Source organism: Peromyscus maniculatus, chromosome 4 (genome assembly GCF_049852395.1).
Source record: "Peromyscus maniculatus bairdii isolate BWxNUB_F1_BW_parent chromosome 4, HU_Pman_BW_mat_3.1, whole genome shotgun sequence".
NCBI lineage: Eukaryota > Metazoa > Chordata > Mammalia > Rodentia > Cricetidae > Peromyscus > Peromyscus maniculatus.
In genome coordinates this window covers 13,339,352-13,363,724 of record NC_134855.1, presented here as the reverse complement: position 1 = coordinate 13,363,724, position 24,373 = coordinate 13,339,352, and the positions used below count along the sequence as shown (strand labels likewise).

At 49.9% G+C, this 24,373-nt stretch overlaps 2 long non-coding RNA genes across 2 annotated transcripts; one reads left to right on the top strand and one right to left on the bottom strand.

The window, feature by feature from the left end:
* Positions 1-235: 235 nt before the first annotated feature.
* On the bottom strand, positions 236-9,080 carry LOC143272843 (uncharacterized). The gene is made up of 3 exons (XR_013050429.1): positions 8,995-9,080; positions 2,982-3,172; positions 236-590 (listed from the first exon to the last, which is right to left on the bottom strand). It is a non-coding gene; the product is annotated as an uncharacterized LOC143272843 (long non-coding RNA).
* On the top strand, positions 8,369-17,891 carry LOC121829017 (uncharacterized). Its single transcript, XR_006071785.2, has 3 exons — positions 8,369-8,491; positions 9,374-9,853; positions 17,316-17,891. It is a non-coding gene; the product is annotated as an uncharacterized LOC121829017 (long non-coding RNA).
* Positions 17,892-24,373: the final 6,482 nt, after the last annotated feature.

Sequence of the window (24,373 nt, the reverse complement as noted above, 5' to 3'; positions counted from 1 at the left end):
ACACTCACACACATAAAAAAAATTTAAGATATGTAAATTTATTTTTATTTGATGTTTATCTGTTTGTGAGTATGTGCTCCCGAGGCTAGAAGTGCTGGACTTCGAGGAGCAGGAGCTACAGGCAGGTGGGAGTCACCTCATGTTGATGGGGACCAAACACGGGTCCTATGGAAAAACAGTCTGTTCTTTGAACCATTGAACCATCTCTTCAGCTCCCCACCCCTCCCCACCCCCCCTTTTTTTTTTGAAAGAGTCTTATGTATCCAGGTTGGCATCAAACTTGCTAGTTAGCCAACCACTTTAATTTTACCCCCCTGCCTCCACCTTTAGTTGGTCCTTCAGGCCTGGTTTCATTCTGTGCTAGGGATTGAACTCAGGCAAGTACTACACCAGCTGAGCTATACATCCCAGCCCCTGCTGAGATAACTTTCACCAAGTTGCCCAGGCTGGCCTTTCAATACCCCTGCCTCAGACTGTTAAGTAGGTAGTCAGACATCAGCAAGCTTGGTGATCTTTGAGGACATCTCTTCCTGGACCCCACTTCCTGTATCTTGGCAATGCAGTTTTTAAAGGATGTATCATAGTTGCTCCTAAAAAATAAAAAATAAAAAATAAATGAGCCAAGCTCTCTCTAGCTATGGCTGACCCGGAATTCGCTATATAGACCAGTGTGGGATTGAACTCACAGAAACATGTCTGCCTCTGCCTTCTGAATGCTGGGATTAAAGGTGTGAAGCACTCTTAGTTTAGCTGTCTCTTTTTAAGATTGAAAATATTTAGTGGCTTGTCAGGGATTATTTAAGGACCTTTCAAAATATTTTTCCTGCACCCCCCTCTCTCTGTCTGTCTCTCTGTCTGTCTCTGTCTCTCTCTCTCTATGCATGCACATGTGCCATAGAGAGAGAAGAGATCAAAGAACAACTTGGAGGTAGTTGGTTCTCTCCTTCCACCATGTGGGTCCCAAGGGTTGAACTCAGGTCGTCTGGTTTAGCAGAAAGCATCTTTATCCACTGAGCCATCTCAGGATAAGGCAGGCTATTGTATTCTACTGGAAGACAAGCTCTAATCATTTTCCTTTCCAATGCTCCTTTGTGATCGGTGGCTGTGCGGTGTGATATGGATAGGTGAAGCGTTAGCTCCCTCTCTCCTCTCCTGGCTCACTGGAATGCCTTCTTCCTCCCCTCATACGCCATTCCCATGACTTAGCATGGTTCTGGCTCAAATTTAGGGAAGGGAAGGGGGCAAGCAGAGTGGCTGGAGCCTGCCCCAACTTAGCACTGTAGGTTGGGCGCTGAAACCCATGACAAAAAATGGAGGTACTGTGCTGCCTTGACCATGTGTGCTGGTGTATGATTCCAGGCCTCAGGACAGTTGAGTTTCCTTTAGATTAAAACACACACACACACACACACACACACACACACACACACACACACACACACACACACACACGACAAATGTGTGTGTGTGTGGGGGCGCTCGCACACGCGCACATGCGTTTGTGATGATACATATGTGAAGGTCAGTGGACCGCTTGCAAGAGTTGGTTCTCTCTTTCTACCGCATGGGTCCCAGGGATTAAACTCAGACCCTCATGCTTGCCGCCCAGTGCCTTTACCCATCTCATTGGCCCCAGTTGCTTTTCTAATTGAGCACATTTCACATATAAGGCAGCTGAGACTAAGCCATGGTTTAGTGTTTTATTTGTTTTTGCTTTTGTTTTTGTGTTGTTGTTTTTTGTTGTTTTGGTTTTTTTGAGACAGGGTTTCTCTGTATAGACCTTGGCTGTCCTGGAACTTGCTTTGTAGACCAGGCTGTCCTCAGACTCACAGAGATCTGCCTGCCTCTTTGTCCCAAGTGCTGGGATTAAAGATGTGCGCCACCACTGTCTGGCAGTGGTTAAGTGTCTTTTGTCCCTTTACTTATGGGAACTTGACTGCTTCACCAACAAGAAGAGGGTCACCTCTGCCTACTTTTTTCTTAGTTCCTTCATGTATTCCCAAAACAAGAGTGAAGTCACAAAGAGGGCACACTTCCCCCTTCTTCCCCTGTTCTTCTGTGGGCTCCTGCCCCATTGGTAGTTTGTAAAACCAAGGATTGGGAGCCAAGGCAAAGCCAAAGCAAGTACTGGTGACATTTTTGTGATCCTGTAATTACATCTCCTTCTCCATCATGGCAAGGTGTGGACTCCTTCCCTCAGGCTGCTTCCTGCTTACAGCTTCTCTCCACGTTAGCAGTCTCTGCGGGCTCTGGGATTTCCCTTACTTTCCTGTTTGCAGGAGGACTCATCTCCAGCCACTTCCTCTTGTCTCCAGTGTCCTCCTGGCTCCTGCTGTACCCATACAACCTGACTCACACCTGGCTTTTCCAAAAGGGGTGTGTCTGTACCCCATGACATTTCCTGGCTGTTCCTACTGCCATGGGACAAGTTTCTTTTTTTCCTTTGGTATGAATTCCAGGCTAGCTGACTCATGGACTGACATATGAAATAAATATATGTATTTAAAGGTGTGTGTGTATATATACATATTTAAAGGTAAAGCCAGTGTGCCCATACACATAAAGCAAACAAATTCTGTTTCTGTCATCTAGGTCTAGAGAAGGAACAGAGGAGACAAGAGGAAGCTAAAGCTATTGGAGAAAGATGGAGAGAAAACAGTCAACACAAGATGGCCACTGACTCCTCTCGAGGAACTGAGGAGACATACAGGTCACTGGAAGGACATTGCTTGATATAGAGAACCTTCTTAAGGCACTTTCCACTCCCCTGAATCAAAGAATCCTTAGCCAGAGCTCAAACATCACCTCCTCTAGTTGTTTTTTCTTTTTCTCTCCTCCTCCTCCTCCTCTTTTTCTTCTTCTTCTTCTTCTCCTCTCCCCCACCCCTCTCTCTTTGTTTTGGCAGTCTCCTGTAGCTCTGGTTGGGCTCAAAGTCACTACATTGTCAAGATCAAGCATGGGCGATCATCACTCCTGCCTACCTGTGCTGGCTGGTTTTATGTCACCTTGTCACAAGCTAGAGTCATCAGAGAGGAGGGGGCCTCAGTTGAGAAAATGCTTCCAAAAGATCGGGCTGAAGACAAGTCTGTAGGGTCTTTTCTTAATTAGTGTTGATGGAGGAGGACCCAGCCCATTGTGGGTGGTGCCATCCCTGGGCTGATGGTCCTGGATTCTATAAGAAGGCAGAGTGAGCAAGCCATGAGAAACAAGCCAAGAAACAGCACCCCTCCATGGCCTCTGCATCAGCTCCTGCCTCCAGGTTCCTGCCCTGTTTGAGTTTCTGCCCTGACTTCCTTCAATGACAAACAGTGATGTGGAAGTGAAAGCTAAATAAACCCTTTCTTCTCCAAGTTGCTTTTGGTCATGGTGTTTCATCAGAGCAATAGTCACTCTAACTAGGACACTCACCCTCCTAAGTGCTGGGACTGAAGGCCATACTTGTTTTTTGGTAAATTTATTTATTTAAATCTAGTGTGTGTGTGTGTGTGTGTGTGTGTGTGTCTGTGTGTGTCTGTGTTTCTGTGTGTGTGTCTGTCTGTCTCTGTGTGTGTCTGTGTGTCTGTGCATCTGGGTTTTTCTTGCATGCATACCAGTGCACTATCTGCATGCCTGGTGCCCAGAAAAGGAACTCAAATTTCCCAAGTCTGGAGTTACAGATGGTTGTCAGCCACCATGTGGGATCCTCTGGAAGAGCAGCCAGTGCTCTTAACCACTGAACAACTTTCTAGCCTTTGGGTAAACTTTAAAGTTCTCTCGTTGATAGCACCCCCTCTAGTCAGTTCTTATCTCCTCTTCAGGACACTGGCCTTTGACTCTTGGAGATGGCCATCAGTGGCACTCAGTGACAGACACTCTGACCCTTCTGTAAACAGGCCTCCCCCAACAAATCCTGATTATGAGCTGCTAACATGGTAGCCACTCCAGCTGTAAGGATAAGGGTCTGAGAAAATGCTGAAGGAAGACCCCGGACTCAAATAGTATGCAAAAGCGAAGAGCATTTATTCTGCAGAAACAGCCAGCATATGCCGAGTCAGCCACTTGTACAACCTGATGATGAGCCCGAGAGCGGTGTACAGGCTCCTTTTAAACACAGCTAGGGGAATTTCAGGGCCGGTTAGGTCAGCTCAGCCATAATTGGTCAAGCAAGCAGCAGTTACATTAGTGTACTTTCAATTGACTGAGGTTTTATCTTTGGACATACTTGGATAAGTTTTAAGGGGGGTTCAGGAACTGTCCTTGAGACATTGTGGGGCTGACTCAGACCTTGTTCGTGCTCTTCCTCTTCCCTGAATATAATTTGTTGGTAAATGGCCCTTTGTTGGGAGAGACACCTGTTTGTCCCTTTCAGAGAACTGAAACCTAAATTCAGTTGTAAAGGTGGGAAAGTTTAAACCCTTCATAAGCAGACTGAAGGGCTCAAATGTGTTTCTCTGGCCTGGACTCTGAGTAGTACGTTACCTCCAGATCAATAAATTCCTCTGTTATGGGCTTTTAACTGGTACTCACCCTGCAATACCCCAATGCTGGCCATTAAAATCATCCCTGGATTTGATCTGAGATCTCCTGTGATGGCTTTGTTTCCTAGGTCACTCAGCCTATAGATAAATCTGTAGAATTAGATATGATTACTCTTGAAGACCCCAGTTCTCTGGAAAGTTTGAAACAGGTTCTGTCTACTGTAATATTGTGCCGATCTTATTTGCCTCTGAATCTGTGTCATTCAGTGCCACTTTATGCCATGTTCAGAGCTGATCTAACCTCAGGTGGTCCTATGAGAACCTAAGTCCATCCATCTGGGCCCCCTGATCTTCCTCCAAGGCCTGAAGTTCAGCGGCACTGAAGACCTAGACCCTTCACCCTGTTTCAGCCTGAAGTAGCCAGATCAACTCACTAGGTGATTTTAGTGTCTACCTCTTGAGGGGGACTGTTAGGCAGCTGTTAAAAGTCAGGCATTAGCAGCCTTGGTCATTGAGGCTTGGACTCTACCTCCTGTTACCCTGGCAACACACTGATTTTTTTTTTAAGGATGGAGAAGTATCTTGATTGTGCTCCTTAAGAGTGAAGATGCTGTGTGAAAGGGAGGTGGGCTGAGGAAGCAGGGTTCTGTTTCCCACTATGGAGAACTATTTCCTTCTTGTCAAGCAGGGCTGATCTATAGATTTATTTATTATTACATGTATTCAGTTTGTGTGTACAAGCATGTATGGTGACAGTGAGTAGAGGGCAGATGACAACTTGTGGGAGTCAGTTCTTTTCTTTCACTATGTGGGTCCTGGGGATTGAACTCAAGTCATAAGGCTTGGCAGCAGGTGTCTTAACCTACTGAGTCATCTTACTGTCCTTAGATTTCCCCCCTCCCTTCCTCCCTCTCTTCCTCCCTCCATCCTTTCCTTTCCTCTCAATCTACTTGGTTACATGGTTTAGTTAGTTAGTTTGTTTGTTTTTTGGTCAAAAGAATGGGATCAAGGAAGGAAGGAAGGAAGGAAGGAAGGAGAAAGAAAAGAAAGAAAGAAAGGAAGGAAGAAAGAAAGAAAGAAAGAAAGAAAGACAGACAAAGGAATGGGCTCTGATCTGTCTCTTGCAGAGAAATAACGTTCTAAACCGCATAAAATATAAGATTGGGTCAGGTGTGGTGGCACATGCCTTTAATTTCAGCATTTAGGAGGCAGAAGCAGGCAGATTTCTTGAGTTTGAAGCTAGCCTGATCTGCAGGGAGTTTTTAGGCTAGCCAGGGCTACATAGTAAGACCCTGTCTCAAATCAAACCAAACTAATCCTCCAAGACTCCAACTTTATTAAGGTGTAATTTATAGACACCAAAAAGAGCTCACGTTCAGTTCTAACTCAAGAGTTTTGACAACTTGGAGAAACTTCCAGCCATGACACACATTACTACTGCCTTAGAAGGTTCTTTTGGGTGGCTGGACCCTCTCCCCAGGAGCCCTCCCCTAGACTGTGTGCTGTGATTCAGATTAGGCAATCTTCATAGACTTGCAACTGTCCAGTACCCGTCAGCCCTGTCTTCTTGTGGGTGAGGTGGGGGAAGGTGAAAGGGCACACTTCTGTGTTGTGGTTTTGAGGTTTGTCGCTTTTGCTCGTGGCATAGTGGTGGTGCCTTTAGGTGGACAGGTGTTTCTGGTTTGGGACAAACAAGAAGCTGATAAGCTGTCGAGGGGTCCCAGTCTGCCTGCCTCTCCTGAGTAATGAAGCCTAGTTTGCTAATGGTCTTCTGTTGCGAGCATCTGTGTGGCTTCAACACTTCATTCTTTTAAACATTTTTTTTTATTGATTCTTTGGGAACTTCATCTCATGAACCCCAATCCTGATCATTTCCCAGTCCCTCCGTATCTGTCCTTCACCCCTGTATCATCCCCCATAAAATAACATTTAAAAAATATTAATTTAAAACAAAACAAAACAAACAAAAAAACCACTTCTCTCCTCTGTCCTTCCTACCTCTCCAACACCTCTGCTTTCATCTTAGTGGCCTTGGGAGCTACAGTGTGTCTGGAAACACAGACCCTGGGTGGGGTAGGACCACGGACTCAGCCCAGGCCCAGACATCACCAGGCTCCCGGGTGGTGATCTTTTGCCCAATCAATTTTACTTGCAAATGTTCATTGAAATGAGTTGTTGGTCTGGTTCAAGGTCTCTGGCTTCTGGTACACCGCCAATACTGGATCCTCCCCAAAGCTCCTCTCAGAAATCCTGCTGCTGGCCTGAGTCTTGAGATCCTGCGGCTGTCGTTCTGCAGGACCCGTCCCTTCTCACACACTCTGGCAGGTCACGGAAGGGGTAGATGCTGGGGTGGGCCAACTCAAAGCCCTGGATGTGGGTTTGGGTGGTAGCTGATTTGGTCAGTCCAGGCTGTTGGGACCACTCCCCTCAGGTAAGGGGTAGAGCAGCTCTTCTATACCCATGCCATCAGGGCCGGCTCTCCCACACCTGTGGTGAGGGGTGGGGTCAGATCTCCCATGAGGGGCAGGGCCAGTCTTCTACTGCAGCGTAGTGCTGGCATTTCAACATGTTCCTATGTTCCTATGGCCCCCTGTGGTAACACAGACCCCAGCTGCAGCAGGATCACGGACCCAGACGTGGCCCTTGGCTACAGCTCAGGGCTGGATGTCACCATGGCCCCAGGTGGCAGTGCAGGCCACTCAGATCTGTGTGACCCCAGCTGCAGCATGACCTTCAGATACCAACATGGCCCCAGGTGGCAGCCCAGACCCCAGACATCCTTACAGCCTTCATGGTGACAGGAACCACAGACATCAACTCAGGCCCTGGCTGCTGGAGGGCCATGGACCCAGATGCAGCCCTTGGCTTCAGCTAGGGCCGGGATGACACCATGGCCCCAGGTGGCAGCACAGGTCACTCAGATCAGTATGGCACAGCTGCAGCGTGACGCTTGGATGCCAACGTGGCCTCAGGTGGTGGGCCAGACCCTGGGCATCTGCACAGCCTTAAATGGTAACAAGAGCAACAGACACCAATGCAGACCCTCAGCTGCAGTCTGGGCCCAGATGTCACCATGGCCCCGGGTGGCAGCTCAGGCCACTCAGATCAGCATGGCCCCTGTAGTGGCACAGCCCTAGGACAACAATAAGCCAAAGGTGGTGGCCCAGACCCGGGCATCTGTGTGGCCTTTGATGGCAACATGGGCCACGGATGTCAGCACAGACCTTGGGTGGGGTAGGACCATGAACTCAGCCCAGGCCCGGACATCACCAGGGTCCCGGGTGGCAAGCAGGCCACCCACCTCAGCCTGTTCCTCACCACCTTAGCTTCTTCAGTTCTGCCTCTCTCCGCAGCACAGCAGCACACGAGAACCTGTCCTCTTCTCTTTCTCTACCATTTCTCCACCACGTATTTGCTCATCACAGTGGCGCCTCCCCTCCTGGCACCACAGGGTGCCTGAGGCCTGTGAATCTAACACTTCCCTTTTTTAAGTTAACAATTTGAGGAACGTCTATCTTGAAGGTTATTGACCTCTACAAGGATCTTTAAGGCTGTCCCAAGCCTCCTGCTGTGGTCTTGCTGCAGTCTCTTGCCAGGATCTGACTCAGCCAGGTGTCTGGGGGAACCTAGGTTAGGTGTGAAGGTCCTCCTTCCCTCTGCTTGCCTTGCACAGCGCTGGGCACCACAGCATCTGGAAACCCCTGGCTGACTTGAACCCATCATCTCCTTCCCTTCCTGTGCCTGCGCTCCCCAGTGCAGGACTCTGGGTTACAGGCAGTGGAGGAAGGCTAGCATTGAGGGGTCCCAGCTCTGTCGGGAGACACTGGCTTTTCCTCCCTGTGGACACACCCACAAGGCATAGACCTCACTTGACTGGGCCTCTCAGTTTTCTTATAGCCCAGCTCCATCTAGCTCCTCCCCACAGATGCTCCTCCCAGGTGCGTACTGCTGAGCAAAGGCTTCCACTGGATCCATTCAGAGGAGGCTGTAGAGGGGTGAGCTGTCCCAGGATATGAGACCCCTATGGCTGGAAGGTGAGTGCTCTGGGGGCCTGCAGTACTGGAAGGTAGATACCACACAGGGCTCATGTGGGTGGAGAGAAGAGCCTGGAAATCTAGCTTGAAATAGATCCCAAGCCGGCGGTGGTGGCGCAAGCACACTTTTAATCCCAGCACTCGGGAGGCAGAGCCAGGTGGATCTCTGTGAGACCAGCCTGGGCTACAGAGGGGGTATCAGGAAAGGCACAAAGCTACACAGAGAAACCCTGTCTCAAAAAACAAACCAAAACTAAACAAAAAAGAAATAGATCCCAAAATGGGAACACCTCCTCTTCCTGCCTCCCGCACTGGCCACCCCAGGGCACTAGATCTCAACAGTCTTGCCATGTGAGGCTCTACTTTGCCCAGAGGAGGGGCTCTTCCAGTTGCCCGAAAGCTACTTGCCATAATCCAAGTCTCTGGCAGCCACAGATGCCTTTGTAGATTCTTGGAGCTTCTTGCTTCTCATCTATAAGGTGGGTGTAACCTGGAAGCCTTACCTGTGTGTGGAGGTGTAGCTGCCTCCCAGGCTTCACCAAGGTCTTTCCAGACCAGACTGACAACCTCTGAGTGCCTGGGGAACTGGCAGAGTGGCATTCCGGGACTCTGACGCTGGGGCTAAGGTCTCCAGCACCTCCAGGGGAGGTAAGGAGATAAGGACTGAAGCTGTGAAGCCGTGGGGTGGGGTGGAGGAGGAGATTCACTTGACGCTTGCTCTCCCAGGGGCTGTTAACAGTCTCCTTACAAAGGAGAAAACAGGTACAGCATCACCGCCCAGGGCCATGGTGGGGTACCAGAGGGAAAGTGGTAAGTGGGCAAGCAGCGGGCGTCTACCTAGATGAAGTCCAACCCCTCACCCCTCCTCCTTCCCACACACAGATGGGCCGCCCAGGACCCCCAGAGGAGAAGGTCTCCGACACCCAGCTGTCCGGGGCTCCTGGTGGCCCTGGAGATGCGCTTGGTGACGACATCGATGGTACAGAGGATTCAGACTTGGTGCCCTCTGTCACCCTGGCCGCGGCCCTCATCCTACTGTTCCTCCTAGTGTCACTCTGGCTGGCTTGGCCACTCTGGCAAGCCTCCTACTAAGCGGATTCCTGAGTGGAGGGCAGCAGGACCATTGGGCTTCTAGCCCCACTCTGGGTCGACGACTCTCAATGCTGTGGGAAAGTGTGGCAGCTCATGCTCACCCGGTCCACTTCCCTTGATGCCTGGCTTTACTCATGTCTCTCATCTTTATAAAGCCGTGCTGCGGGCTTCAGATAAAGCTGAATGACTTCAGTCACTTGTGTCAATGAGTGGGGATAACTGTGTGGTCAGCTCCTCCATTCTGGGGCCTCAGTTTCTCCAGTCTTCAAGGTAGGGTGGCAGTGCCTGCTTCTGGGTATTTTGAGGAAGATGCCCAGTGGGAAGGCCTCCTGTGGTCATCTCTGTGATATATACTCCTCCATTACGCCAGCCTCTATTTCTGCACTCAAGCAAAAGATTCATAGGCATAGGTGATACCTCCAAAAGATGTACTGGTCTCAGCTGCCACCTGGTGGTAAAAGATAGGATTGCACCTGCATAGAGGTTCCCTTGGGTGTTCCAGGAATGGGCCGTTTTCATTTTCTGTTCTCTTTCTTTCCTTCTTTCCTTCTTTCCTTCTTTCCTTCTTTCCTTCTTTCCTTCTTTCCTTCTTTCCTTCTTTCCTTCTTTCCTTCCTTCCTTCCTTCCTTCCTTCCTTCCTTCCTTCCTTCCTTCCTTCCTTCCTTCCTTCCTTCCTTCCTTCCTTCTTTCTTCTCTCTCTCTCTCTCTCTCTCTCTCTCTCTCTCTCTCTCTCTCTCTCTCTCTCCTTCCTTCCCTCCTTCCTTCTTCCTTTCTTTCTTTATGAGGTGTAAAATTTTGAGATTTTTGTACGAGCACAGATCCCATTACCTGGTGAGAATTGCTTTGATGTTTGCTACTGATGTCTGTTCCCCATCTCTGTCTCTGTGAAGGTTCTAAAAGCCACTCGAGGCTTTTCTAGAGAGGGGGCAAGTCTCCTATCTTGAGGTATGTGTGGAGGAGATAGCCGGTAACTTCCTTTTCAAGACACTGTGCCTTCCTGCCTTAGGCAGCCTGACTTCAAGGGACCTTCCTCTCGGGACTGATCGGCAGTTCTGGCTTCTGAACTGCTCTTTGCCCATGTCAGGGTTCCAGCGTAGGGTGCTGCTCCTTCCTGGGAACATAAAGCACATGGCTGTGTGACCCACTGGGGGCAAACTCCTCATCCATCATGACATCAGTCTTAGTCCAACATTTGGACCATGTCTGTCAGGGCAAGGTGAGAAGTGGACAGGGGCTTTAGGAGAGTTTTGGAGGAGTGGAGATGTAGTCCTTGAAGCAATGGGGAAAGGCACTTCAGGTGATAGACTGAGAGCAAAGGCTGGGAGCTGGGCGAAGCCTTTTCACTAGCAGGATAAGAGGTGGCGTGCTGAGGAGGGGAAGGGGGCAGTGGGACTCTCAAGGGGCCACTGTGGGACTGACCTCCACTCTGAAGCTCTGAGTGTGAGAAGTAACAGAGCCTCAAGTATGGCTCCCAAACCACTGGCCATCTTCTCTCTCACCCCTATCCCTGCTGGAGGAGAGAAGCTACAGCAAGACACTTGGTCCCTGCTCTCTGGGCTGTCACCCTTGTCCCTTGGGTGCAGCTGGTTAGACAGCAACTCTAATCCCTTTGGACCTTAGCACAGGTTGTCACTTTCTGTCAGGTGTGATCCCAATCCCCTCACCCATCTTGACACCACCCGGCAGACACAGAGCTAGAACGTCTGCATCTTTTCTCTTGATGGCCGAGATCACTGTTGCGACATTGTGTCAGCATCATACTGGACGTCGTGAAGACTGCAGGCTCAGGAGAGTTGGGAAGTGGGTAAAACTCCGCCAGGCCTGTCTGCCTGAAGTCTAGGCTCTACCCACAGGCGCAGTGCCAACAAGCTACCTGTGCAGGCCAGGGCATGTGCATGCATTGTTGAGCAGGACTCATGAAAATGTCCTGTGGTTTTCATGTTTCCAGTGGCCAGCTTGCTCCATCTGGCCCCATTCCTGAACTCTCGCATGCCCAGGCCATCACCACAAGTACCTGGGAGAGTGCAGGCCAGGAAGAAATTGCATCTTCAAGGAAAATATTGTTTTGTATAATTCAGTGGCCCATTCTGTAAACATTGTGGTTCTGCCTCAGGGTTTTTCCTGCCTGTCTCTTGCCTCCTGCTCTTCCAGGGAGCACCAGGCAGCCAGATGCCCAAGGTTAGGAAAATATGTACTTTTGGTGGATTGGCTGCTGTAAAGAGTGACAGGATGGGCTTGGGGACTTTACCAGGTGTGTCAGAGAGCCCAGGAGTAGGGCTGATTGGAGTCTTCTTCCAGAGATTTGCAGAGAAACTGAGTGTGTGGATGCACACGTGCGTTTCTGTGTGTTTGTGGATATTCATGCATGAGTATGCATGTGTCCATGTGGTGGCAGGAGCAGGGGTGGGTGGGATGGGGTAAAAGGTGGGAGTGAGTGTGGGTGAAGGGCATGTGCAGCTCTCTTCAGGAGCTAGATATGAAGTGAAATTGATATACTGTCTACCAGCCAGGTCAAACAGCTGAACATTTACAGGGAGGGTCGAAGGGGCTCACAGAGGGGCAAGACCAATGCCTCCATGGGGCAGAGGTGGCCTTCTGCTGTTCAGGAGAGTAGCTGGAGGCAGGCTGACACTCAATACTGCTGTCAACGTGCTTTTCCAGTTATGAAGTGGAGGTTGGGTTCTTGGGCAGGGTTGGCTCTAGGCCTTTAATGGAAACATCCTGGGGTTTTTCTATCTGATAGACTAGGACTGTAGACTTGGGATAAAGGGCGTGGACACTGTAAGGTGCATGTGGTGTGCTCCAGAGCTGGTAACCTTCCCAGAGGCAGGCAGAGGTGACTCAGGACGGTCTGACTGTGCTACCTGACTGCCTCTCCAGAGGGACCAGCGGTCATCTGAGAGGAGACAGACAGGGAGGAGGAGGAGGAGGAGGAGGAGGAGGAGGAGGAGGAGGAGGAGGAGGAAGGCAGCCCAAGGAAGGAAGCTGAATCCCTGTAGAGGTGGTGAGCAATGCCAGGTCATCGACCCATGTGATACCAAGCACCATCTACAGCCCTGGAGCCCCAGGCCGGTCCCCATCTTTTTTCTAGCCTCATCATCCCCTGTAAGACCCATTTATGGTGCTGGAGGATCACAGGGCTGTAGGGAGACAGAGATGGGGTGACAGATGGGGAAGGATAGGGGATCAGCACACAGAGTGCAGATGGGCAATTGTACAGAGGCAGGAGCCAGGGGTGAATGACTATCATCATCCTTGAAAGGCAGAGACCGGCTTGGGAGTCCTGTCCTGGGAGATCCCTGTTTTATTGTATGACCCCTCCACAATGGACACTCCAGACATCTTTATGGTACTCCAAGCCACTCATAGGTCTTAGGCACATCCTGCATAGGGTCAGGAAGAGAGGACAGGAGAAGCCTCTCTGTCACCTCCACTGTCCCATCCATTACTGTACCTGGGACCCCAGGGGCAGCTCCTGTTTGCTCCTGGGGTCCCTGATAAGTGATCCAGGATTGAGCTCTCACAGTGTGATATTCCTTCTACAATTGTTATGACCAGATCGCAGGGACCCCCAAAAGACCACCATGGAGACTGAATCCCGTATGTAAAAGCAAAGAGCCTTTATTTTCAAGCTTGGAGCTTGGACTCTGCCTGACACAGCAGTGAGAGCAGAGCCCTGAGCCCAGGCAGGGCGGGGTTTTTATCATAGCAGAGGTTGGGGTGAGGGGATTTCCAGGGTTCAGGACCCTGATTGGCTGACACTTGTCTAGGGGTACGGGGGAATGTTTGGAATGTCAGGTATTTTCCCTTAGATGCAGGCCCCACGGGGTGGGGTCAGCTTATGGCTCTTCCTGGGTCCAGGTGTTGCCTGCCAGAAGCTGTGTCTGGGCCTCTAAGCCTGTCATGGCAGCTGTGTGGTCCAGCTGTTTTGGGCCCTCCCACACATCCTCTGTTTCCTTGTCTGTAAGATGGGACTGGGCAAGCCTGCGGAGTTCCAAAGGGCGCAAAGTCAGCGAACCACGGTCATGCCCACCTGGCATCTGCCCACCTGGCACCTGCCCACCTGGAGCCTTCCTTCTTGTAGCCTCAGTTGATACCCTCTCCTGGGTGTGGCGACTCTTTGTGGCCACTAAGGAGCAGGGCAGCTGCCTTTTTTTGTCCCTTCTTTCCTTCCTTCCTTCCTTCCTTCCTTCCTTCCTTCCTTCCTTCCTTCCTTCCTTCCTTCCTTCCTTCCTTCCTTCCCTTTTCTTTCTTTCTTTCTTTCTTTCTTTCTTTCTTTCTTTCTTTCTTTCTTTCTTTCTTTCTTTCTTTCTTTCTTTCTCTCTCTCTCTCTCTCTCTCTCTCTCTCTCTCTCTCTCTCTCTTTCTTTCTTTCTTCGAGACAGTGTTGTGGCGCAGGTGTGTGGGTTCACAAGTGTCCGTTGAATGAAGAAGACTCAGAGGCACCTTAAGAATGAGTTTAGCTTTTCCTGGCTGCAGGGGAATCCAGCCTCTAAGGACTGAAGCACTTTCCCTTCATCCAGGACATTTTCGTTTTTCTCCATATTTACACTTTAGCCAGTTGATTTCCCTATGTTTAAAACAACCTGAAAGAAGTTCCCAAAAATACAATGTCAAGTGCAAATTTCTCAATTCATCAGGTTTTCCAGGTTTCCTGAACCTAGTTTTGCATAGACTTTGTATTCTTGGGAGACTCTCAGACAAGATTAGCATAGGGTGACAAGAGAAACAAAGGGTATCTGCTGAACAAAAGATGGGTTAGGGCTGGGTGCTGCTCTCTGGAGCCAGGCCAGGTGTAGCCCATTGGGAATGCTGCCACAAGACAGGGTTTCTCCATGTAGCTCTGGCTGTCGTGGAACTCACTCTGTAGATCAAGCTGGCCTCTAACTCAGAGGTCCCCTTGCCTCTGCTTCCCAAGTGCTGGGATTAAAGGAGTGTGCCACCACCACCCAGCTGCAGCCTCTCTTCTTGCTCAAGATGACACTACATTTTTTGGATGGCTGGATACTTCCTGGCCGGAAGTGGACCAAGCAACAGCCTCACTGCCCCGCTCTGCCTTTTCCCTGAATATTCAACCTATCTCCTGCTGTCCTTTCCAGCCAATGTCAGGGTCAGGCCAACACCCTCTGGCTCCTTCTTCAGACTGAGGCCGGATGGAACCTCTGGGGCCACAGGTGGCCTGAGATACTTCCTTTGAATTATTTTTGGCTGGAGCTGGCCTATGAATTCCTAGCCAAGAGCAATTACTAAATTTTCATCTTGTTTTGCCGACAATTTAGATTACGCCAAAAAATGTTCTGCCGGGAGGCCTGAGGGCACTTCAGGGGAGCAGAGGTGGGCACTCTAGCTCCCCCTAAAGGGACCTCTCGTGGCTGATAAAATGGAGATGGTCAGGGCAACTGAGGTCTGTTTATTTATAACTGTGCTGTGACCTTTCTGCCTAATCTGTCGGTAGGTACACGCTTCCTCTCCTTTGTCCGGTACCAGCAGGGGGCATTGCCTCCCACCTAAAGCCGAGGAACCTGGGGTGGCCAGGGTTTATCCACGCTCCTGGAAGCCGGTTAGCAGGGAGGCCAGGCTAGGCTGCAGGAGCTTTGGCTTGGATTGACCCTACGGAGGGTAAACTAGGTGGGGCCTTGAGAACTCCAGAATCCAGACAGAATGTGCCCCAAGCCTTCTTCCTTACCCAGGACCCAGGCAGGTTCCACCCCCACCAGCAAACTGAGATGACAGACAGGCATCTCCTTCTAAGTGTCTACACTGCTGGATTCCACTGCCTACTTACACCTTTTGAAAGCTGCTGGGGGTGGAGGTGGGGGTGAATTCCATGGTCTAAAAGGACAGCACACCCTAGCTGGCTAGTGGTGGGAGGGAGGCTGCCCTCGGGGCTCATATTGTTCCACAGGGACCCACTAGTGAGCATCCTTAACCCCTGGAACCCAGGCTCTGGGAGGCTGGGAACTGATCTGTGACCTGACACACTGGGTGGTGGTAGCCCTGAGGTTGGTACTGGGACACAGTGCTTAGCATCACTGGCTGGCCCCACCAGGCTGGTCCAGGTCCGGGAGAGACTACGTTACAGTCCACATACTTACTGTTGGGCATTCCTTACATTTGGCCTCATGGGTGCACTCCACACAGGAGCCCCTTCCCACCTCATCTTCTCGCCTCTTTCTGACTCCTCCGTCCAGTCACAGACCTCACTGTGAGCAGTGTCAGGGGACTAGAGAGCTGGGAATCCTGTCTCCACAGTGAAGCATATAGCCCAGCCTTGCATTTACCAGGCCAGCAGCCTGATACACAGCTGCCTGGCATTCTCCCTTCAGCCACAGTCCTCCAGGGTGCTGTGGGTGGTGCCCGCGTGAACATACTATCCCAGTATCAAAGATGAGCTGGCCACACTAATGCAGCATGTCATGGAGATCCCCCATGGAGACACTGCCCGGGCTTTCTCTGTTTTCTTGAGTCCCCTTCAACTAGATATAGAGTAAGACAAAAATCACAGGCTATCTTGTACTGTCAAGGAAGAGCCTTGCCCATCAAGGAGACCCTAGTGTGCAGGGGCTGGTGAGTTGTATGCATGAGTATGCAGTGCTGGGGCCTGTACCCCTATGACCACGTGTAATGCAGGGCCCTATAGAAGGAGCTGTGGCCAGCAGGGGGCACCTCTGTGTTGGGCCTGGAGCTCTGCTGCAGGCTGATCACAGGGCCCACTGAGATATGGTGCTCCCAGGCTGAGCAGTATTGCTGAGCACCCAGGGAGGGACCAGTACCTCCTGCCCCTCTCTTCTCTTCTCTCTAGGTAGCACTATGGGTCCTTCTCCATACTGCCACTTCCAGGCTCTTGTCCCTCCTGTTTAGAAGTCTAGATGACATACTACATTAAATCCTCCAGGCCCTACGGGCTGGGCTGCGGAATGGCTACATTGGGTGGCCTGCAGCTCAGTGGTGCTCTGGCTTGAAAGTCGATCCCAGCTATACTTGGAATGTGGGGCTCCTGTAAAAGACACCCTCTTTCCCAGATCTAGATGTAGAAAGACCCACACACTTATCTGGGTAGCTGATACTCCAAAACTTGTAGGTTCTCAGATGAAGGATAGCCTCATATCAAGTAGCCATTTCAAAAAGCAGGAGATACTCCCTTGGATAACTAGGGTCCCCAGCTCCAAGATCCAGTGCTCCATCTAATCTGTATGAAGTGTCACATGCTTCTGTTTGCTCACACTGCTGCTCAGGACTGGCATCTGCAGAATTTCTCCTCCCCCACCCCATCCCCCAAACTGGCTGGCCTGTGCAGACTTGATGACCTGGAACAGGCTCCTGGCCTCTGGGGAGCCCAGCTGCAGCTGACTTGGCCTTCCCCCCAGCGGGAGCTGAAACCCTTGACTCCTCCAGTCTCTGGCCAGCAGCAGCCAGGCCTCCGGGAATGATTCCTGGGGTGTGGTGGCGGCTGGCTGGCCACAGTACAGGGCATGCATCCCTGCAAGACAGGCCCCCTCCTGGGAACTCCTGTCTGCCCATCCTGCTTTGGCTGACCCGGTGGTCTGGGAGGGGACAGATGGCAAGCAAGCACTCATGGGAGATCACACTGCAGGGACACAGGGTGTTTTAGGGACCATGCTGAAACAGGACACCGGTGTGCACCGGGAAGCCTGTGGTGGTCAGAACAAAGTCAGGGCTAAGGTCATTTTCCATTGACCTTGAACACAACACCCAACTTCCCTGCCTTTTAGAAACCTCCCCTGCAGAATCGGGGTGGCAAGATGGACTGTCTCAGAAGATAGATGGGCCATTTCCTGCAGTGGATTGGGAACAGCAGTGACCAAAAAGACAGACATCTGAGTCAGCAGGCTGCTGTAATGGTCTTTTGTTTATCGATGTGCCTGAAGTTTTCTACCACACATGGGCGACGGAGCAAGTTTCTGAACTCACCCCGAATCGTCATTGACTGTATTGCTTGTGAGTTGGAAGGGGGTACACCTTGAGACCTGAATGACAAAGCAAGTGTAGCTGCCTGTCCTGTTCAATTTTTGTGAACTTGAAACAAACCTAGACGTGCCCGGGAAGAAGGAACCTCACCTGAAGAATTGCCTCCATCAGATCGGCCTGCGGGCATGTCTGTGGAGCATGTTCTTAATTTCTAATAGATGCAACAAGAAAGGTCACGGAGTGAGCCATGCGGAACAAGCCAGTAAGCAGTATTCTTCTGTGGTCTCCACTTCATTTCATACCTCCAGGTTCCAGCCTTGGCTTCCTTTGATGATGGGCTGTAACCTGTAAGCCAAATAAACCCTTCCCTGCCCCAGGTTGCTCTTGGTCACAGTGTTTGACATAGCAATCGGAACCAATGAGGATTCTGCCTCTAGGAGGCACCCAGGCTTGAGTGGGCCAGCAGAGAGGTGCAGGGAAATTTCCAAGCAGCGACCAGGAGTGGAGGAGAGTGGATGGGTGTTTGGGGTGTCCCGGTGGTGTGGTGGGGAGGGCAGCTTTCTCAAGCCCTGGTTCATAAGCAGAAGAAGGTTGGGCATTGCGGAACGTGTGGAACAGAATTCGGGGAGAGCTTGACGGCTTTCTTAAATTCCCACAGTGAGACTTCTAGCTACTTCCAGGCTCTCCCTCGCTATCCCCCAGCCACTCTGGGAGAATGCCAGCACCCTGACCCTGCCTCACAGTCAGCCCCAGTTTGGGAAGGCCTCAGAGAAAAGCCTGCACGTTCCTCTGTTTGGGATAGAACTGTCCGCCCACCACAGGCTGGGGGACTGCTTTGTTAAGCTGGGATAGGGCCAGGCAAGCCTGAGGACATGCCGTCCCTTGGCCTGGCTTGCTGGAGAGGGGCCCATGAAGGGAACGGTGTCTGACCCTGTGTTCCAGGCAAGGCTGGAGCAGTGTGCTTGGATACAGCTGTGCCCAGCTGTTCCCTGAATGACAGTGGGAGAAGTCTATGTCTTCCTCAGCAGCTCTGCTGGCCAAGGGGTCCCCCACCACAGGTGCTGGGTCCTTAAGGGGACCCATGACCCCTGAGTCGTAGGACATAGGCGAGGACCTTTTGGCTCGCAGAGTTTGGGGATGGCACTGGGGGCTCAGAAGTTGTGTCCACAGCTCTGCATGATGGTACCCTTCTTTCAGGCCGATGAAGTCAGTCAAGGATCTGCCACTCCCTGTCTCCACCCTCTAAGGTTGCAGCAGAGAAAAGGCACTGTGACCTTCATCCTTGCTGCTCACCGAGAGGAGTCTTCTGGCCAGAGCTTTTCCCTGAGTCTTGCTTGCGGCATCTATCTTCAGAGGCAAGAGGGAAAGTCTTTGAGTGTTCTGCGGACCCCCACAAGCAAGCCACCCCTGGGCTTTGGGTTTCCATGTGTCTGTTTCCCGGGCATATGGGCTGTGTCTCTGGGGACTTAGTGGAGGGGAATCACCTTGAGACTGAGGCTGGGTAGCTAGTGGGTCCTCCTGAACATTGCTATGTGTTCCAGCAACAGCTCCTTCCCCAAGGAGCCTTCCATTCAACCCTGGGTCCACTCCCACAGTCATGGAAGCACAGAGGAGTGTTACTGCCATATCCAGCTGTACCTCCAGGACCAGGAGCAAGGCTGGCTGGGGAAGAATGACTTGAATCAATCAGCTCAATAATCATTCATTTGACAATGTTAATACTAAAGGCCTGAGTCAGGCTGCCCAATTTCTGAGGAACTGATCATTTGCTGGCTTTTAGTGAATTAGACAATGTCCCATGCTTCTGTTTCTTCATCTATAAACTGAGAAAATCCCCCAGTCTTGAGAGTAGTTGGAGAAAACAAATTGTATTTGTGTTTATGCAATGGGTTTATAGAAGAAGAAAACTCAAAATTGAGTGGGTTGGGAGGTAAGCGTGAATATGGAATTGTGTGTGTGGTGTGTGTGTGTGTACAAGTGTGTTATGTGTGTGTGTGTATGTTCACCATATGCATGCTTGGTGCCTTGGGACATTGGAAGAGGTCATTAGATCCCCTTGGTCTGGAGTTATGGATGGTGGTGAGACATATGGATGGGTACTGGGAACTGATGCAAGTCCTCTGAGAGAGCAAGTGCTCTGAACTGTTGAGCCATCTCTCTAGCCCTGATTGATTGATTGATTGAAATATTAATTATACACACACATGCCATAACACACATGTGGAGGTCAGAAGACAGCTTGTGGGAAGTGGTTACTGCCTTTCATCATGAGACCCTGAGGTTTGAACTCAGGTCTTCAGGTTGGCATCAAGCACTTTTATCCACTGAGTCCTCTCTCTCTCCTGCTCTACCGCAGACTCTGATGAGCGGTAGTTATGAAAATGGAAACAGTACTTCCAACTAAGAGCATGGGAGAGAGAAAACCCAACCATTGAGTGGAAAGGGAAGAAAAAGAAACAAGGCAGAATACAAAGACAAGGCAGAAGCTGGAGAGATGGCCCCAAGGGTAAGAGCATACACTGCTCTTGCAGAGGACCTGATTCACTTCCCAGCTGCCATGTTGGGCAGCTTGTGACCACCTGTAACTCCAGCTCTGGGTGATGGCCTCATTGGGCACTTGTACACGCACGCACGCACGCACGCACGCACGCACGCACACATGTAAATGCAGTCATTTTTTAAATTGACATAATCCAAGAAGAAATTCTAAGTTCATTGTGAGAGTAGGAGATTCATTTACAAGGCAGGTTTATGGAAATACACACTACAAGCTCACCACTTTAAGATCTGTATGTTTTTATGACAATGGCTGCAATCCAGTCTCCAGACACCTCTGTCACCTCCAGGAGTCCTCTTGCATCCGTGTGCAGCCCTGACACCCATATCTCTGCTTTGGTCTCTGGAGTTCTCCTTTCATGAGAAAATTTCTGATTTTAGCTCTGCTGGGTGTGAAGCTGCATCTCTGTGCCATCCTCCATGACTAAGGGAGCTAGAACTGAGATGTAGCTCAGCGGCAACGTGTTTACCTGGTACGTGAGAGGCTCTGGGTTCCATTCCAGTACCATAAGAACAAAATAAAAGCTCCCCACTATGTATGTACAACATCGGGCCACTTGTTAGCCTTTGGCAAAATGTCTGTTCAAACCTTTTGTCCACTTTAAAATTGAGTTTTGTATCTTTCATCATCGATTTTGAGAACTCACTTACATGTTCTGCATAGAACTTCTTTGTCCAATATGTTGTTTTTCTCTGGTGCTTATCTTTTCAAAAAGTCTTAAGTAAAAGACAGTAAGATGACTGGCTTGTGGGTAAAAGCATCTAAGGTCAATTCTGTGGACTGGAAATCTATCCCTGGGACTTTCTCGGTGGAAGAAGAGAACCAGCGCCTGGAAGCTGACCTCTGACCTCCACACACCTCCTGAGGCATGTGCAAACCCAGTGCTCTCCAGCAGCTAGTTTTATGTGAACTTGACACAAGCTGGAGTCTCAGGTGAGAAAATGCTCTCACTAGGTTAGTGTGAAGATGAGCCAGCCTGTGGACCATTTTCTTGATTAATGACTGATGTGGGAGAGCTCAGCCCATTGTGGATGGTGCCACCTCTGGGCAGGTAGTCCTGGGGTATGTAAGAAAACAGGTTAAGCAAGTCATGAGGAGCAAGCCAGTTAACAGCATTCCTCCATGGCTTTTGCTTTAGTTCCTGTCTCCAGGTTCCTGCCTTGAGCTCCTGTCCTGACTTCCCTTCATGATGGACTACAAGTTGTAAGCTGAAATAAACTCTTTCCTTTCCATGCTTGTGGTCATGATGTTTTATCACAGCATAGAAACTCTAACTAAGACAAATCCCCATACCTATGCACACAAAATAAAATTTTTAAATGTTTAATAGGTTTAAAAAAATCTTGTTACAATGTATTTTGAAGGACAAAAATTTTAAATCATGATACCTCAGTTTAACAGTTTTTTTTTTTTCTAGTTCACACTTGGTATCCTATCTAGGATGCTTAGTGTAATCTAAGGTCACAAAGCTCTTCGCTATGTTTTCATGTAGCGATTCTAGTTTTTAAAGTCAATTTTAGAGTTTGGTGTGAAGTAAAAGGTGAGGATTCTTTGCTTCTTTAAAATGTTTTTTAGTGTATGTGCAAAGGTGTGTATGTGTGTGAGGGTGTGCACAGGTGTGTGGGTGGCTGTGGGTGTGCACAGGTGCGTGTGTGTGAGTGTTCCTGCCACAGTGCACGTGTGGGGGCCAAAGAACAAATCTGTGGAATCAATTCTTTCCCTTCCATCTTTATGTCGTCTCTGGGGACTGAACTCAGGTCGTCAGACTCGCACGGCAAGCGCCTTTCTGCACTGAGCCTCCTCACAGTCCTTTCCACCTTTCTTTCTTGTTTGTTTGTTCATTTTTTGAGACAGGGTCTCACTGTGTAGCTCTGGCTGTCTTGGAACTCACTACATAGACCAGGATGGCCTCAAACTCACTGAGATCTTCTTGACTCTGATTTCCAAGGGCTGTGTTTAAAGACACCCCTTCTTTTTTGCAAAAGGACACCCACTGGTTTTTGGCATCCTTTGTTTTATTTTATTTTATTTTATTTTATTTTATTTTATTTTATTTTATTTTGAGATAGGGTCTCTCTTTGTCTAAGCTGTCCTGGAACTCTCTGTGTAGACCAGGCTGGCCTCAAACTCACAGAGATCCACCTGCCTCTGCCTCCCAAGTGCTGGGATTAAAGGTGTGTGCCACCCCACCCAGCATGATGTATCTTTTGTTTTAAAGCTTTTCCAGATCGGGGAGTCTTACACCCTCCCCCAGTCACTGACAGAATGCTGTGGATATCACTCCGTATAAATAAAATGCTGATTGGCCAGTAGCCAGGCAGGAAGTATAGGCAAGATAAGCAGAGAAGAGAATTCTGGGAAGAGGAAGGCTGAGTCAGGAGACACTGCCAGCCACCGCCATGAGTACCAACATGTGAGATACTGGTAAGCACAAGCCACGTGGCAACTTATAGACTAATAGATATGGGTTAATTTAAGATAGAAGAACTAGATCACAAGAAGCCTGCCACAGCCATACAGTTTGTAAGCAATATAAGTCTCTGTGTGTTTACTCAGTTGGGTCTGAGCAGCTGTGGGACTGGCGGGTGAGAGAGATTTGTCCTGACCATGGGCCAGGCAGGACTGGAGAAAACTTCAACAACAACAGAAAGCAAGCATTTCCATGGAGGGGATACAGAAGATCTGTTCTACACAAGCAAAAAGCTCAAGAGGAGAGTCTCATGCAGAGTGTGGAGAACTAGAGAGAAGGCGTAGCAGCTAAAGTGGGGTGGGAAGGATGGCTCAGTGGTCAAGGGCATGTACTGCTTTTGCAGGGGACCTGAATTGAGTTCCCAGGACCCATGTTAGTCAGCCCACAGCTGATGTAACTATAGCTCTATGGGAATTGACACCCTTTTCTGGTTCTGTAGGGAACATAAATCTTCAGAGGGACTGGAGAGATGGCTCAGGGTTAAGAGCTAGCACTACTTCTCCAAAGGACCTGAGTTCAATCCCCAGCATCCATATATGGGACTCATAACTGCCTATAATTCCAACTTCAGGGGATGGATCCAACACTCACAAGGTATGCACATGCATGCATTCACACACACACACACACACACACACACACACACACACACACCACGAAATCATCAGGGTGAAGAACAAGCCCTTCTTTTGAAATCACATTGGCAGTTAAGAGTGATGTAGCAATGTGGCCTGTTTTGAAGGACTGGCTTCTAGGAGACAATTCCCAGACCTCAGTCCTGGTTAGACGTGAGTAATAACTGACATTGGTAAAATAGTTCAGGAACTGCCTTTTCTGGAAGTGAAGCAAGAAGACATTGCAGTGATATTTAAACAAGGGCCACCAGTCCCTCGGGGAGCTGGGTGACATGAGAGGCACCATTCACACAGCTCACACACCCTCAAAGGCCTGGTGAGAGCCCATGCTGGCTCGAGTTGGATGCGCCTGTGGTCACTTCTGCTCTGCTGCTCATGGTCTAGTTTGCCTACTTGGGTTTCTGCAGAGCATTGCCTTACATGCACCAGGCCAGAGGGGGCTATTGCAGTTCCTGTCCAGTGAGGAGAAGCTACTGCCCAGACGACACATAGACCTCACAGCACTTCTCCGAGTGCTCACCATCCAGTAAGCAATGCTCACAGCTTAGATGATCACAGCAATGCCTTCCATCTGTTACCAGAACAGGATACCAGGGGCTGGGGACAGGACCAGGACTAGAAACGTCCTCCAACTAGGGCCAATGTGGCTCTGTCAGGTTACAGTCTCAGGTACACCAAAATGGGACAACCAAGATGGCTGAGACACCCAATGAGGTTACAAGTGTGAGTCACCTCAGGGATGTAGTCCACTGTGGACTGACCATGATGATGGGCAGGATGTGGTTCCTGGGGGCCCACTGTAGTAGAGCAGGTATCTGTAGGAGTGATGAGCTGTAGTCGGATGATTTCTCCAGTCTTGCCTGGCCCCAAGGTCCCACAGCTGCTTACAAAATAATCATTCAGAGGCTTAATATTAATTACCAATTGCACAGCCTATGGTAGGGCTCTTGTTAGCTAGCTCTTATAACTTGACCCATTTCTGTTAATTTATAAGTTGTCATGTAGCCGTGGCTTCCCCGTAGTTTTACAACTTGCTTCTCCTGGCGGTACTGGCATCTCTCCCCCTCTGCCTTTCTTCTTCCTGTCTCTCCCTCCAGTTAGAATGCACTGCCTAACCTTATTCTGCCTCACCGTTGGCCAAACAGCTTTATTTACCCACCAATGAGAGCAACACATATTCACAGCATACAGAAAGACATC